This window comes from Zosterops lateralis, assembly GCF_965231275.1.
Source record: "Zosterops lateralis genome assembly, chromosome: 1".
NCBI classification, from domain to species: domain Eukaryota; kingdom Metazoa; phylum Chordata; class Aves; order Passeriformes; family Zosteropidae; genus Zosterops; species Zosterops lateralis.
In genome coordinates this window covers 63,613,108-63,629,815 of record NC_139762.1, presented here as the reverse complement: position 1 = coordinate 63,629,815, position 16,708 = coordinate 63,613,108, and the positions used below count along the sequence as shown (strand labels likewise).

Sequence of the window (16,708 nt, the reverse complement as noted above, 5' to 3'; positions counted from 1 at the left end):
AAGAAAAATTACATAAGCATTCAGAATTTCGGCTCTAAAATGGGCGTTTTGAGCTCTGAAATGTTACAAAAGTATATTTATTTGCTGTGGAAGGGCGAAGATGAAATTCAGGGTACAGAGTCAGGACCCAGCTGTGAGTACCTGGACTTGATCTGGCTAGGGTTGGTGCAACGATACAGGATTTGTGTGGTGTTCAGTACAGCCTTGACCCAGGGCCCACTCCTGCCCAAACTCCTGCCTGTTGCTGTCTATTCTAAATAACACTCAGCAGAAACTGCTGCACTTTGGAAATTAGTTATAAAGGTCATTGATTTCTGCCATTCATCCTTGCCCGATTTCCACGTGCTGGAACATACATGCTTTTTTACCTGGAGCCTTTTTTGGAAACTTTTTTCCAGTGGCATAAGCAGCCAGCCTGGAGTCTGAGTTCCTCTCCTTTGCTCATCGGTGCTCAGGAGCACACAAAGGCCAGAAACGCTCATATATAATACCTGCAATGAAAGATCAAAGTGAGTGAGTGTTGAGTGTTCTCATCTGTCTCAATGAGCAGCCATAGCACAGCAGAGCTCCCAGAGAGTGCCAGTGTAGCCTCCCCTGTTTCATTCAGACCTCTCACCCCAAATAGTTCCTGATGAGTATTGCTGGCTTTTAGATCCAGAGAACTACTTGAATTATAATAGTGTTCTTTAGTAATATAGGAGCAGGAGTGTTTGGTAGCTGTGTTCCTGCCTGCAAAGGCCACAGGCTCACTCAAGTCTAGATGCAGGCAATAAGCCAGCAGGTGAAGCAGTATGGGCAGCAGGGATCTTGGGCTTAGCAGGACTGAGGCCCCAAGCTAACACAGCAACACAGACAAAACCCCTCTACAAGATAAATTGCTTTTTTGCGGAGGTCAGTTAGCCATTAGGGGGCCTTTGTACAGAGGATCTTTAATAAATAACTCAGAAAGAAACAGGATTTTCTCTGTGGTGAGAAAGACGTAGATTTTGAGAATTTATCTGCTTCCTCTTATTCTTGAACAGAATCTCAGAGCTCTTTGTGTGATACCTGCCTTCTTCCTGTTTCCCAGCCCGGCATTTTCTCCTCTTTCAAAAAGTGCTGCATGGAGAAACAGCCAGGTGAGGAATCAGCTACTTGGACACTTGAAGAGCAGGCTGAAGAAACACTGGTTTTGATGATTGATGTTTCCAGAAACACAAACTTTTTATGTTCAAAAATTTCTCAATTCCCATGGGGAATAAGGTAAGTAAGAGCCTACCTCAGAAAAAAATCAAAATATCCTGCTCACCCAACTGCTATTCTGGGATGGAATACAAGTAAAAGTGTGATGAAAGACTCACACAAAATAGGCATTTAAAAGAGAGTTTCTTGTTAAACCGACAAATATTTTTAAAACAACCAGCAGGGTCTGTTTAAGGAGAAAGCAGTTGATTATTGATAGATTTTATACAGAGGTTGCAAAGAATCTCAAAGCCAAATGTTTTGTCAACTGAAAACTTTGTGTTCATCTACTAAAGCTACAATTATTTTCTACTCTTTTGTTTCTGTCTTTTTCATCTTTTCAACAAGGATTTGAGAAATTTTGGGTTAAATATGCATGGAAGTCTTTAGGATTGAAGTTTTTTTAAGATTTCTGCTGAACCCAGCCCATTTCAGGGTATGGCCAGCTGTAGTGAGAACAAAGAAAAAAAGTAAACAGCAGAGGACAATAGACCTGATCCTCCCACAGAAACCATTGCTCAGAAATACAGACAGAAGTCACTGGAAAGTTCTGTGGCGTTCCTGGGTTTTATCTTGGAGTGGAGAGCTGAAGAAATATTTATTTTCAGACCTGGGTCAGGGAATAAAGAGCGAGTGAAATGACTCATAATATCCTAGACCTGCTAAATAAAACTTGTTTGAAATGACAGCACACTGGAGAGCACAGTGTCTCTTGAATAATTTTAGAGCCTCAGTGTATAAATTCTGTGCTCACAAAAAATACCTTAAAAGGCTCTTTCATTTCCTTGGCACCTCAGCTCCCTATGGATTCTGGACCCTCCCAAATGGAAGAAAGTAGGTGACTTGCTTGTTCTTCTGGACTAATGTGAGAAGCAGACTATAGCTTTATTTTAAGAAGGTGGGGGTAGGTGTGCTTCATTGGTCCACATCCTATCTGAGAAAATAACTTTTTTGTTTGAGAACAGGCAACTGTAAGATAACTTGATGGGTTTTGCAAAGGAAGAAAATATTCTGTTCACTTGCCTCTATCTCTAGCCATAACTCCCTCTAGAGCAAGCACTTCTCACAAACAGGCTGCAGACTAAAACACCATGAAATTCACAAAATTCATTAATAGTCATTAACTACAAAGGGCTCTGGAGAGATTCTTGGATGCTTTACTGCTAGGGTAATTTCCATGTTTCTTCTAGATTTTATTCCTTCAGGCTTTCCCACAATACTTCCAAATCACACGTCACAGATTTTATCTACGTAACATAAAGACACCTCCAAAGAGCACAGTCCTTTATCAGAGTCCTTTTTTGTCATTTCCTCTTGTTTCAGTTGAACAATGTGATCACATACATGGTTAGTAGGTATGGCTAGTAACATGAAATGCCTTATCTGTTGCTGTATCTACAGTTGCATTTTGATTTGCAGAGTAACATAATGTTGAAATTAACCCCCTGCTCATTCTCATTTCTGGTCCACAAAACTGCTTTGCACATAGGATCTAGGCTTCCTCTGAAAGAAACTGCGCCAAAAACTGAACTCCAGATTAGCATCACACATGCCCAGATCTCAGTGAGGCTCTGGACCTACGACCCGTCCATCAGAGAGCTTCAAACCACTTGCCTGAGGGTGATCAGATGGTACCCTGCATTAAACCAGATGAATTCAAGCTCTAGATGCAACTTGTGCAAAAGACAGAAGGGAAAAAAGCAGCTTAGACTGCCAAGTGAAGTCAATAGCAATGGTACAGATCACTCTCTTCCCTGGAGATACTTGCTGTGTGTCAGTCTTGCTGACTGACTGATTCCTTCTTTCTCTATGGCATTTGAGAGCCATAAATAAATTAGGAATTTGTTATAAATAAATTAGCAGCTAGCACTGTTAGTGCTTTGCAGGGAGGTCTGTAAAATCTGGGCTAGGAGCCCTGGAAGTTACTCTGCTGAAGAATGAGGACTGGTCAGCCATGGCCTTTCCTTCACAGAGCTCTGATGCCAACCTTGCTTAGGCAGAATTCTAGAGAATTAAGAGGCCGATGTGGCTTTAACTCTGATGCCTGTCAGGAGCCAAGATGCCTCCCTTCTCATATCTGTCAATAAACCATGATTTTGCCACTTCTTCACCTACCTGCTTTGCAGTCTAAATTATTTGGTGAGGGTAGCTCCAACTTTGAGGAGTAGGCTGAGTGCAAGCAGCTCCTATTTGTTGTTACTTTGCCTGTGTTAAGCATTGGATTTCTCTTGGAAAAGCATTTATTGGTTTGTGTCTTGAACATGCTCCATTCTTCAAATACTTTATGGGGCCAGAGCACTCCTCATGAGCTGAGCAGTGTGCTGGGTTATGCTTCAGATCCTCAGTGTTTTCTAACTCTGTTTCCCTGGGCAATTTATTTGCTATCTTAGCTGCTCTTATATGCCATATGATTTCACTATGCTTCATGCATCACAGCTTCTCCTTGTTCCATCTTCCTGTCATTATTTTGAGCATAGACAAAGCTGAGAAGGCACATGGTGCACACTGGTGACACATTAGGCCAAGCACTCACGGTGAGCTGGTTTCTGCAGCTGACAGCTAGAGGTAGGATGCATCATGCTGAGCTGCTTCTCATTTACCACCTAAAGAAACTGATTGTAGCTAGTCCATATGGGACTGGCATGAGTTTTGAGCCAAATCTCTGGACCTGTAGCAGAAGTCTGGGTGACAACACCATCAGGCCCTGCCATGGGTGTAGAATCATCCCAGATTGCATAAATCCTTAAAATAGCAAATTTCTGCGAATTGTCTTTCTTCTTCCATTTCTTGTTGGTTTCTCAAGGAATGTCTTACAACAGCTTGCTTTTTAAATACAGTCAAAGCGTCCAAGTATTTTTCAGGGTAGTCTCATTTTAAGCCTCTTCTCTTTGTTCCCACAAGAAAGTAAATATTACTTGAAACCCTCAGGTCTTGTTCTGTTCTTATGAGATGACAACCACCCAACATGGCTTGGGATGCTGGGGCTGTGATGGATTTTCTGCTGCAAGCTGCTTCTGTAGGTAAGATCACTGGGCTCTGGAATACTATCCATTAAAAACAGACTCCAAGAAAAGGGCATAAACATGGCTATATTTTTTTCTGATCTGCTTTAGCTACAACACTTAAATACAGTGAAATGATTGCACAGCATGAATAATTATTATGGTGTTATTTGCCTTTCTGCTGTATGAAAAAAATTAGCTCCTTGAAATATTTAAGAACAAGGTAGTCACAGTCCACTGAAAACAATTATGATGTCAGAAGAACCTGAGATGCAACATAAAGTGTCTTTGATTTTCTTCTTCCTTTTTTCCTGTCCTTTTAGATTTCCTTAACATGGTTTTGCTGACAGCAACAAGTCATATTTTTCCTAGATAACTTTTGTTGTGAGTTTTTTGAGATTTTTTTAGCCGTACTTCAAGGCTGATAATAAGATTAATTACTCAAGGCATCCCATTGTTCTGCAGTTCATATCAACCTCACGATTAAATTATTTGACATGGATACACTCTTTGCACATTGATACACTATTTTTTCTATAAATAAATCAAATGGGAATCAAAATAACAAAACAAGAAAACAAGTGATGTGAGTACATTGTCAGGCAAAGAAAGCCACAAGGCTTTTACAAGGATTATTGATATATTTAATAAAATAATCCTCCATTTCCATCTCAATGTGCACTTGATTTGAATGTCATAAATAAACAATCAGTTCTTGATTTTTGCAATGCTAAGCAGAAAATCAGAGCACAGAGAAACCAGCCCACACAAAAGCCTCTGGCTTTTCATAGAATCATGGAATCCTAGAATGGCTTGGGTTGGAAGGGACCTTAGAGACCATCTAGTTCCAATCTCCCTGTCATGGGAAGGGACACCGTCCACTAGACCAGGTTGCTCAGAGCTCCATCCAACCTGGCTTTGAACACTTCCAAGGATGGTGCATCCACAGCTTCTCTGGACAACCTGTTCCAGTGCACCACCACCCTCACAGTAAAGAATTTTTTCCTGATATTTAATCTAAATTTCTCCTCTTTTAGTTTAAAACAATTTCCCCCTGTCAAAGTAAATGTCTCTCTGCCTCTCTTTTATAAGCTTCCTCCAAGTAATGGAGAGCTGAGAGTTCTTTTGGCTGAGCCCTTTTAGCTGATCTTAGGTTTGTCTGAGGTGCTACTGATGGGCAGAGGTCTGTAAGTGTTGCATTCAGACCGGTTTCAGGTGGTCAACTTAAATGGTGGATCTCATTTCCTGAGAGAAGGAAATTATGCTATTACTAATTGCTTTCTGACTGATAAACAAGACTCAATTTTTTGGTTGGGCTTTTCATAGGAGCTTCTTTACACTCACATGGTTCACATGAGCTTTGTCTCATCCAGGCAGGAGCACAACAATCAGGAAAAGTTTGAGTATTGTTTTTCATCTGCAAACTTTGAGGGGAAAAAAAAAAAGAGAATATTACAGTGCTGGCATATCCAGGTAAATTTATCACATAAGAAACTAAGATCTTTAATTTTGATATGCTGTACTATCTATGGTCAGCCACCCAATGAGCATGGCCTAGGTTCAGCCAAAAGCCAGCAGAAATTCTCCTTCAGCATAAATGGAAAGGACTTGCATCTTCACATCAGGAGCCTGCTGGTTGCCTCCAGGCATCCATGACTGGTGGTGCAGTTGTGTCTGCAGACATACTGTGGCCATGGGATGGTTCTGCAGATACATTTCATAGTGGAGATTAAATGTAAAGAGGCAGCATGACAGGTTTCCAGATGGTGCTGCCTCTTTGCTGAGCAAGAGACTCCATATGCAGTTGGCTATACATGACTGTTGGCTTCTTCCAAAAATAAAGCTGGTCATTAACATGATTCTGTTCTTTTTTTGTTGTTTTTTTTTTTTGTTGATGTTATTAAACTGAGAAATAAATCGTTTGTGGGAATGTAGGAAGGAAAGCACATGAAAGAAAAAACAGAAACCCAGAAAGAGGCAAACCCAGACAGCACACGGCATGAAAGCACTTGCAGAATTACTTTGTATGTCTTTGCAGTGTTTTTATTTATTTTTCACCCTGCCATAATATGTGGGAAAATATCATAATGTGCTGATACACTGGAGGGACACAGTGGGCTTATGTTCCTTTTCCTTGAGGGACTTTAGTTTATTGAGACTGCCTTTAATTACTGGGATTGAAATTATAATCAAAGAAGGGCTTGAATAGGGATGTTGATATTTCTTGTGTCCACAGAAGTGAGAAAAATACCTCAGGCCAAGGTTGCTTCCCCAGAGATGCTTTTGCTTAGTTATCTAACAGATCTTGCAGTTGGCAATGCCTACATTTAATTACAGTTTCAGAATCATGGTAATAGAAAACTGTTTATCCTCTGCCCTTAGACTCTTAGATGTCAGGCTCATCCAACTGCTGCTCTTTTCCAGCTCCCTGATGGAACTGCGGTGAATAACAAGCCAGTGCTTCCGGATGCACTGTGCATGAATACTCCTGGAAGCTACCCAGAAAATACCCTCCAGGAAAATTCCAGAGACACTCTTGATGATTCACTCAGTGCTAGTGAATCACCTAACTGGATGTGAGCACTCACCCTGTCGTAAAGGGCTTAATCTAATAAGCAAAACAGGAGTCTTGACTCCCAGTCCCTTTTATTTCGCTTCTTCTTTCAAAGCCATCTGCTTCTCCGACCTATTTCAGAACATGCAAATTCACAAGCGAGGTGAAATTTCCCATGGACCAGTAGCCTGTGAAATATAATTACTGTGCTAATTTTGAATTCCAAGCGGTCAGCACAGGCTAGGAGTGCTCGCTCAGCAAACATGTTAACACAATTACAACGAATATTAAAAAAAAAAACCAAACATGTTGAGATTTGGCAATGACTCTGGAAAATGACAGGTATCTTCTTTGGGGTCAGAAAACAGACAACAAAATGCCTGATAAATGTTTGGGTTTTGTTTGTGGTTTTTGGTTTTTTTTATGATGCACAGATGCATTCTCAATGGAAACGGTTGAAGGCAAAAGGAAATGATAAGCGAGAGCACATCACATCCAGGCTGCTTTCCCAGCAATGCTCAGAAAATGAGAGGCTGTTATGAAATCTGCGCTCCCTTGTGAGGTCTTTGCTACCTTGGATGACCTCTGTCAAGTTATGCGCTCATTCAGCACTGCAGCCTGTCTGTAACAGGGGCTAATGACACTAAGCCTGCTGGATAAATCCATGTGGGATTTATGACTGTGCAATGCACAGCATTTCAAGGTATACAGTATGCCAATTTGACAGTATCAGTGACAGGGGTAAGGCTGTGAAGCTGTTTCAAAAAATCTTAGAAAAATCCTGCTTATAAGTCTCCCATTGCTTCACAGTGGAATAGAAGAATGAGATTTAATCCTGCATTTTAATGTAAATGAATTTACTGCTTCCAGTAATTCTTTCAGGAATGCCTTTAGGATTCACCTAGTACTAAAAAAAAAAAAAAAAAAAAAAAGTGTTTTGGTGATGACAGCAGGTGGTATATTATCCAGTCTCTGGAGTAAATTGTACTAACACAGCCTTGCTAAAGTAACCAGGAATGACAATTTTGCTCATTAGCACTTCTAACACCAGTGATGGGTTTCAGGCTGTGGTGCTTTTGCAGAGGGATCTCAGCTCAATAAAACAAAGTCCCAAATCTCTTCTGGGGAAGCAACATTGTTTGACCTGCTGTGCTGCTTACCTTGGAAGAGGAGCTACAAGCTCTGCTGGTGTGGTCATGGCAGAACTTGAGGGAATCAGAGTGACAAGCACGTTGCACATTGTCTCCATTTCTTGTGAGGGCTTGTGTACAAGATGTGCATGGAGTGGAAGGGGGAATATGTTTCCCTGCATCCGAGACTAATTTCAATCTATTGTGGCACAGACAGAAGAATCTGATGCGCTCAGCAGAAAATATATGGAAGAAATGCCTAATGCAAAGATAAGACAAAATGTACTGAGGGAATGTGGGGGTGTGGAATTAATTTTGACATACATGCTTAAATCAAACAACCCAGTGGTTACAGCACTGCTTCAGATGTAATCTGACTTTGGTCAGCTCTGGCTGAAAATCCAGCTACAAAAGGCAATTTCTCTCCCCCTTGGCACTGCCTGTCCACACTGTAGGGTCTGGGGGCAGAAGTTGTTGGGGTGCTGTGAGATGGAAGTGCCAGGCAGCACCTCCTGCTGTAGGTACTCGTGGGAGAGTACAGAAGCTGCCCGGCAGATTCAGGACAACCATCTGCAGTGTAAATGTGTTTTAACAACCAGGGAGAAACATCCTACATTACATGGCTGGCATGGTGTGGGAGCTCCACGAAAAAGAAGAATTCAAATCCAGCTCTCCAGCCCTGAGAATTGCTGCTTTAAACATAAAGCCAGTTTTCTCCTCCCTCCCTGATGCTACCACATTCTCCAAGTCAGAGCCATTTGAAGGAGGCAGGGTAGAAAAAAAAAATAACCACAACAGAATTAAAAAATAAATATATATATATATATGCAGAGATGCAAAGATATATATGAACACATGCATCTATATGATTTGGATTGCACACACGCAAGGGTTTTGCGTAAACAAGATCTTTTAGGATTGCAAAACAACATATTTTTCCTTCGTGTCATTCTTAGAGAATTTTGGTTGAGATTTAAAAAAACCTCCATCAGTCTGAAACAGACAGGCAACACAGTAAAATCAATTCTAAGTGATGCAAATTGGCACAGTTATTTGAATAGTGTTATAGGCAGACATAATAATTGTTGCCGCCTGCCTATATTAAAACATTTCTGCTATACAAAGCCTTCCATGGGCTGCAGTTCTCCTACTCTTTAAATAGTTGTCTGGGCTTGTTTACTATTTATGGTAAAACAATACTGAACATTTTGCTGCCATGTGGGGTCACAGGACAAACATAATGACAGACAAATGAAAGCACAGGCAGACAAAACTGAGGGGTCAGTGTATAGATGTCTGACATTGTATCTGGCTGGAAATGATTCCAAAAGTCAACATATGCAAATACTTAAATGTGGCTTATATTTTCTCTTTGGTCCAGGGCCCTGACTTCCTTAACAGCAAACACTCGCAAACACACCATCTGTTCTTGAAGAGTGAGCAGTTTAATGAAGAGGATCAGATTCTTTCCATCTCACTTATTCCTTGGTGCCTGTTCCATTTTCTGGGCAGTGTCTGCAAGTAATACAGAATTTTCTTTGGTTTCCTTGAGCTGTTGTTCAGACTTCTAGTTCATTTAGACTGGTGATTTGGGATGCAATCAAGGATGCCAAATACATTCCATGATTTTAAAATAATTTTCTTTTAAAAGGAAAGAGACCTGATGGAATCACTCAAGTGTTATGGCAGAGTAGCTGTACAGTGCTTTAAAACCAAAGGTGTAGCATCAGCAACAGCAGAGATATGCATGTACCTGTGCATATGCTTTATGCAACCAGCTGCCACATTAGCAACCAAAGAGGGGAGCCCATGAGCAACCAGAGAGGCTTAGTTCCCATAAACACAAGCTGTTTATTTCTCTAACCCCACTACACAGCTGAAGAAGCCTGACAGTCCAGGTGGAGGAGCAGAGGCTGCCATATTCCATCCCTGTGGCAATTTGGCCTTACACAGTGTTAGTGGCAAGGAAAATGCCAGCAGGGGCCATGTCCAGACAAAGACATAACTGGATCAATCCAGTGGATGATCCAGTGGATAAAGATCCTCTCATGTCACTGTTGCCATGAAATAGGGCCTCAGATATGCCCCTTTACACAGTCCAGTTGGGTTAACATTAGTTTGGAGGAACTGGGAATCCTGATGGTCATAGCAGCATAGATGGGAATGTATGGTTTGGTGGGATAAGGGAAATGAAGCTCAGAAAATATCTGATATCAGATGATAATTAATGTCTGTGTAAAGACTCCTACAGTAAAATGAGACATATGACTCACCTCCCTTAGCCCCAAGCAGCTCTGGAGAAAATGTTCACTCATCAGAGAAATGATCACAAGGGAAGGAGAACAGTTAACTCGCCCACCATAAGCATTCTCTTTTAATGGGCCTATCTTTTGTAGGAGGGCACTTTTTTTACACATTAAATTCTGTGGCATTTTCCAGAGGATGAAAATTCTGAGGTAGTAATTACCTAATTCTTCAAATTAAAAAACAGAGGGAAAGAATAACTGTCAGGGGAAAAAACATGTCTCGATATTTAGCGAAAACAAGAGACATGCCCAAGTCTCTGCACAGCTGAGATCCTTATCTAGGTGACAGCCTCAACTTTGAGCTCCAAAGCTGGAGGTTTATCTGGTTTTGGTTGCACGTCTCTTACAGATAAAAGCCCTAGACAAAGTCTAGAGAGCTCAAACACTGGCCTTGGGCCTATATTTGGGCCAAGCTCTCTCACCTTATAAGAAGATCACTAAGAAGAAATGCAGGTATCACAAGAAACTGTTAGGCAGATGGATAAGAACTGAAAATTCCAGTCTAGACTGGAGTCTGCTGCAGGCTAAGTCACTGACAGCAGAGAGAAACAAATGTTTAGGAGGAATAAACAACTAGCAACTCTGATTTATTGGAGACTGTTCAGGAAACATTGCTGTATATTCTTTCTCATCTTGGATGAGTTAGCTAGAGTCATGTTTCCTCTCAAAGCCTTTGTAGATGCAAGAACATCACTAGGAAAATCCCAGAGCAACTGACTGTACTTTAGGTGCCTATTTGGCTTTTTCTTCAGAAAGATAGCAATAGCATCACCAGTTTTGGACTACACATCTGGAAGGCCAGCTGTATTCTTCTTCTTTGATATTCAGTTCATCAGAGATCCAAGTACCCACACTGTGTCATCTCATGCTTTAAAAAATGCATCGATATCCTTTGTAAAAAAGGCAAAAGATCAGAGGAGACAGGCAATTTGTAAGAAGAACCAAAATGCAATAGGTGACTGTAGGGATTTGGGGATTTGGCTTGAGTTAAGAGTGGGGGAAATACTGCTATGTAGCAAAGAATATAGCAGCATGTAGGCAGAAGGTGATATAGAGTTGAGGAAGCTGGCATGCTTCTGGAATTTGGATCCAAGAGTCACAGAATGCAGAGAAGGACTCAGAAACATAAGACTGAGCCAGGAGTGATAAGCAGGGAAATGTTTTGTGGACGGAGGGGGAAAAAAGAGATTACAGGTAAAGCAGTTGGTGGCTGTGGAGGGCAGAATACCAAGCTGAACCCAGAACATTACATTTTAAACTATTTTTCATGAAAGTATCCTTTCACTAAAATATCCAGCACTATGGAAATTAACCTTCAGATAAATGTATTTTGATAGGGATGCATTGGACTAAGAAAAGGGAGTTTGCAACCATGTGGGGGAATCAGGAAATTGTCCTAAGAGACTGAAATATTACCTTGCACATGGATAATACTGTTGGTAGGTATCCAGTAAGGTGGTGTGTGGAGTCTCTTGTTGCATTAAAGGAATTTCCAACTGTGCTGCCCTGGAAAAGTGCAGATTAAAGATACTCCAGGTGTAAAAAAAGGCTTCTCCCCCATGGAGGATTAGCCATGAGTGTTGTATCTACACCAAAACAACGTTGTTTCTATGTGACTGGTATTACATAAAGAAGGGTTTAGCAGCTTGGGGTTGTTAATTTAACATTTGCATAGCCAAGAGTGAGGAAAGAAACACGATATGGTGCAATTTATTATTAGAAACATTGCAAGGTTTTCAGTTCTGGGGGAGTCTCCCTTTTTCTTCTTGTCACTTGTTCCTTACCCTTGTTAGTTTCTCTTTCCACAGTCATGTGTTCCTCTCCCACTCAAAAACATGATTTTCAGCAAGAGCTGTGCTGCTGATTTTACAGCCACTAGGCTGTTCTCAGTTTCTGGTGTTACTCTGCCTCTTTCCATTACTACAGAGCTCCCTGCTAGAGAGAGGAACTGTAGTTTGGAATCCAGGACCATGAAATAATGACCATAAAGGGGGCAAAAAGATGCTGAGAGGGCTGGAGCACCTCTCCCACACAGACAGGCTGAGGGAGCTGGGGTTATCCAGCTGGGAGAAGAGAAGGCTCCAGGGACACCTTGGACACCTTACAGTGCCTAAAGTGAGCCTACAAGAGAGCTGGAGAGAGACTTTTAAGAAAGGAATGCAATGATAAGACAAGAGGAAATGGCTTTAAACTGGAAGAGGGCAAGTTTGGATTAGATATTTTGAAGAAATTCTTTACTGTGAGAAGCACAGGGACAGGCTGCCCAGAGAAGCTGTGGATGACCCATCCCTGGAAATGTTCAAGGCCAGATTGGATGGGGCTCTGAGCAACCTGGGCTAGTGGAAGGTGTCCCTGCCCGTGGCAGATGGGTTTGGAACAAGATGGTCTCTAAGGTCCCTGGAAACCCAACAATTATATGATTCTGTGATTCTATGACCTTGGCTGGCAGAACATGACAGTTCATTTTGAGGGAAATTCTTCAGGTAGGAACAGGATTTGAGGGGGAAATACCAGAACTTGCACAGTTGGGAACCTATCCAGCATCATGGTCTTTTGGGTAACAGCATCTATTGTGGCAGCACATTTCTTTTTTCTTTTCAGAAGTTTTTCCACACCTTTTATTCCTAACAGTCTTCTCCAAGAAGAAACTGGCAATTATTCTTAAAAACAGAAACTAATCCTTTTCCCCTCCCTCTCTCTCTCTCTTTCCTAAAAAGAAAAAGCCTTTTTCCTCCTGTTGTAGCAGAGGCATTTTTCACCCAGGGAATGGAACAACTGTTGTCATTTACTTCTTCATCACCAAGGGAGATTCAAATGCTAGTCTCCTCCAGAGCTGGAGAGCTCTCCTGATAAGATTGTAAAGCACCACTTTCCAGTGTGCTAAATTTAAAGCCCCTGCACCTGCCCTTCAAGAGTATACACAGTGTTGTCAGTGGGTTGCTCAGGCAGGGTGTTCTCAGGCCACTCCAGTATTGCTTCACTTTGTGGGTCTTGGAGAGGGGAAGGAAGAAGTCAGCTGCTCAAACCACAGCAGAACTGAAGGCATTTTTAAAAAATTCCAGTTCAAACAAGTGACCTAGGCAAGCAGTTTTAGGGTCACACAGGGTCACCTGGTGTGTCAGTGTACCTTCAGGACCAGTTTGCTTTTTGCATTGCTCTTTTGGAGCTTCAGCTTCTGAAGCAAAAGTTGGTCTGGCTTTGTATGGCAAGTCCAATTTTTGGCTGTGTCTATGTGCCTGGTTTATTTCAATCATCAATACTGCTTGAATGAGAGTCCTCTATTGACTATTTATAGTTCTAAACAAGGAAAACAAATACTGTCTCTTCAGATGAAGTGCCAATGTCTCTGTAATTCCCACAGTTGTAGTGCTATGATTGGAATTTGGTGCCAGATGCATGGATTCCTCAGACAAACAGCTTTCTGGCAGGAGAGAGGAAGATCTGGCTCTGGCAAGTCTGATTATGTAAAGAGTTGCCATGTTACTGGCTCTTGTTACCTGCATTGGCTTGATCTGAGGAAGAAAAGCCAGACACGAACTACTGGATAAAACAGAACTGGCAAACCCCTTCACACACACACACCTTGTTATTCCCATTGGAACCACTAAGTGATCAGGGCAGCTACAGACAAACAGTCTTATTTAGACACCCCAATGGTGAGAGGAAAGATTATTTTATACAGATTTCCTTTTTCTTGCTGCCAGAGATGGTGCCCTTTGCACTCCTGATAAGGCACAGAAAGAGGTGGGGGTGGTGTGTGTGCTACGCTCACTGGACAGGATTGGCCAAAGCAAGCCAGGTTGTTTCCTGGAGCAGACTTTATGTGAACAGCTGCTAGATGAAGAGGGGTTGGCTTCAGAGCCTGGATTCCAGAAGCCGCCGGTGAAAGAACAGAAGAGTCTTCAAGAATAAGGGTTAGCAAATAGCAGACATGCTAAATTGGGTCACTCAGGAGAGGGTCAAAATGAAGGCAGAGAAAGGCATCAGCTTTCAGGATCAGATTGATTCCCCACTCAGCCCAGCCTCCAAGCAGTTGAAATGAATTCTGCCTTTTAGCTGATGAGAAATTATCAAGTGACCTGTTGTTAAGCTCTGGGAAAGCTGGTATGGTCTGTTTGCTTGACCTTTTTCTTTCAGAAACTTTGCATACGCATGAGTGCTTTGAAAATTTGCTGCTGGCCAGTCCCCAAAAGTCCCCTATCCTAGCATGAACCAGAGGTCATGCTGAACCCTGCTCACCATCCCAGAACACTCAGGAGCACCAGCCCCATTCAATCTTTTGGATCCCTTGTGTCCCACTCTCACATGGAGAGACACTTCAGAGTTGTCACAATTTGCATTTTCCTACTACTGCATCAACCAGCTACTCCTTTAACTGGGACTCTGAGAGTCCCTCCTCATTCCTCCTGGTGCCTCCTCCTAGCTCACAACACCCACTTCAGGAAACCAGAAGGCCCAGCAACCATGGTAGCTTTTGCCACCCAGTACTGCTGAAGGTCATGTTGAACCATGGGGTTTCAGCTGGTGGTTGACCTTGCAGTCATGGGATGCTCAGGGCCCCTTGCAGACAGGGAGGTTTGGCTGTGGCCCGTCTGGAGGGTGCTCCAGTGGGAGTTTCCCTGGGGAATTACTGGCCTAGCAGGGGCTTGCCTGCCCCAGCATGCCTCATCTCCCACCTGTCCCTCTCGTGCCTCTCCTAGTCTGCATCCTACAGCCCTTCTTGGTCAGTGGTGGTCCTGCCAGGCCACCTATCCCAGGGGAAGTCCCAGCCCTGGACCCCATAGTAGGAGCCCCCACCCAGGCTTCCTCCAGTAAAACTGTGCTCAGGCCCTGCCTTGGAAAGTCCACTTTTCTTCTAGCAGTGTACCCCAGGTTGTGGGATTTTTCCCCTCCACAATTTTGACTTTCTAAGCCCATTTGTCATTTGTCTAAGCCCATTTCTGTTTTAACAGGCTCCAGCTGGCTGAATCTGAAGGCACAAAGTGATTGAAGCATTTGCCTGGCACTACAGCATTCTTTCACTGAAAATGGTGGTGGTGGTGATTCCAGAAGGATGTTTGACCAGGCATTACTGAAGCTAAAATTTGTCAATTCATAATTTTAACACTCCATGGAGTTTGTTGTTCAAAAGCATACACAGGAAATCTGAGCTGTTATTTTCCCTGTCTTTGATCAACATGCCAGCGTGCTGCTGTGAAATGAAACAGCGTAGGCTGACAGATGAGAATTTTCCCCCAAGGGCATTCTCCTAGGAAGGCAACACTGCTGATTTAGCAAGGAAATAAATCTCAGCATATATGAATACTGCTGTGTACATGCTTTTATGGCACTTGGGGAAGAAATCAAAATAATTCAAAAATACAGAAGCCTTCATTCTACAGTTCCTTAGCATTTGAACATTTTGTATGTAGCTTGAAATGAGCAAGGATGAGCTGGAGGATGGAGCTGTGCCTTTCTAGCAGCTGTAGCTTGGAACATCTCAACATGCTGCCTTTGGAGCCCCTCACTGTAAACAGAGACCTTGGTGCAACAAGAGGAGGATGAAAGCCAAGGGAGATACCTGAGGAAGTCTGGAACTTCACAGCTCTGTCTTATTTATTAGTAACATTCATATGTAACTTCAGTACTTTATCTTCTCCAGATCTCCTACACGTAACCCTCTCCCCACAGGGCTGCTCTTAAATGCTGGTCTGCCCTCAGGGGTGCATGGCACTAGCAAGGCCCTGGCTCAAATTGACCCAGCAAGTCATGTTGTCTCCAAAAGTGAGTTTTTCCCATTTAGGTGGTTGTGGTGGAAATTTGAGACTATAGCCCTTTAAAGTGACATTGCACACACCCAATGGGATTACAGCAGCTGCACTGCAATTCTGAAGATAAATAAAAACTGAATGTTGCATGAGTAGTAGATGTTGGTACAGGAGCTGACTTATATGTGAGAGGTGCCAAATGAAGCTTTGTGATCAATGCTCTTCAGGGAGAAGCATAAAGGACACACACTCCAGTTACTCCTACAAACTGTGCTGTTGTTTTCTGGTTTGGGATTTTGGACTTTTTCTCCCCCTCTGCCATCCATTGCAACATTCAAATAATCTTAGGAGAAAACAGCACTTCAGCAAACAAGACCTGACTTTCTGCAATATGACTAGGTGGCATGTGGAGTTCAAGATTTCCTATTGTTTGTTTTACTCTTCACAGCACTCAGCAGCTCACATGGGCAAGAACACAGTTACTTCTTGTAATAGTGTGCTCGACCTACCAAACAGTGAGCAAAACAAGTCACAGAAGTGGTGGTGGATGGTTAAGCAAGACTTTGCTAGCAGAGCACAATCAACTACATATCAAGCAATGTTTCTGGAAGAAAAAAGAAGTCTGTGAACAAATCAAAGCTTTTCTTGCATTGTTTTCATCAATTTTTTTTTCTTACCAATAAACCAAATGAGGCTTTCATGGTAATTTACAGCACTGTGAAGAGGTGAGCTGCTGCTCAGTTCTCAG

The 16,708-nt window shown here is 42.4% G+C and overlaps 1 long non-coding RNA gene across 1 annotated transcript; it reads left to right on the top strand.

Annotated features, from left to right (window-relative positions):
- The first annotated feature begins 962 nt into the window (after nucleotides 1-962).
- On the top strand, nucleotides 963-16,524 carry LOC310914423. Its single transcript, XR_014591031.1, has 3 exons — nucleotides 963-1,242; nucleotides 4,150-4,241; nucleotides 15,166-16,524. It is a non-coding gene; the product is annotated as an uncharacterized lncRNA (long non-coding RNA).
- The last annotated feature ends 184 nt before the right edge of the window (nucleotides 16,525-16,708 follow it).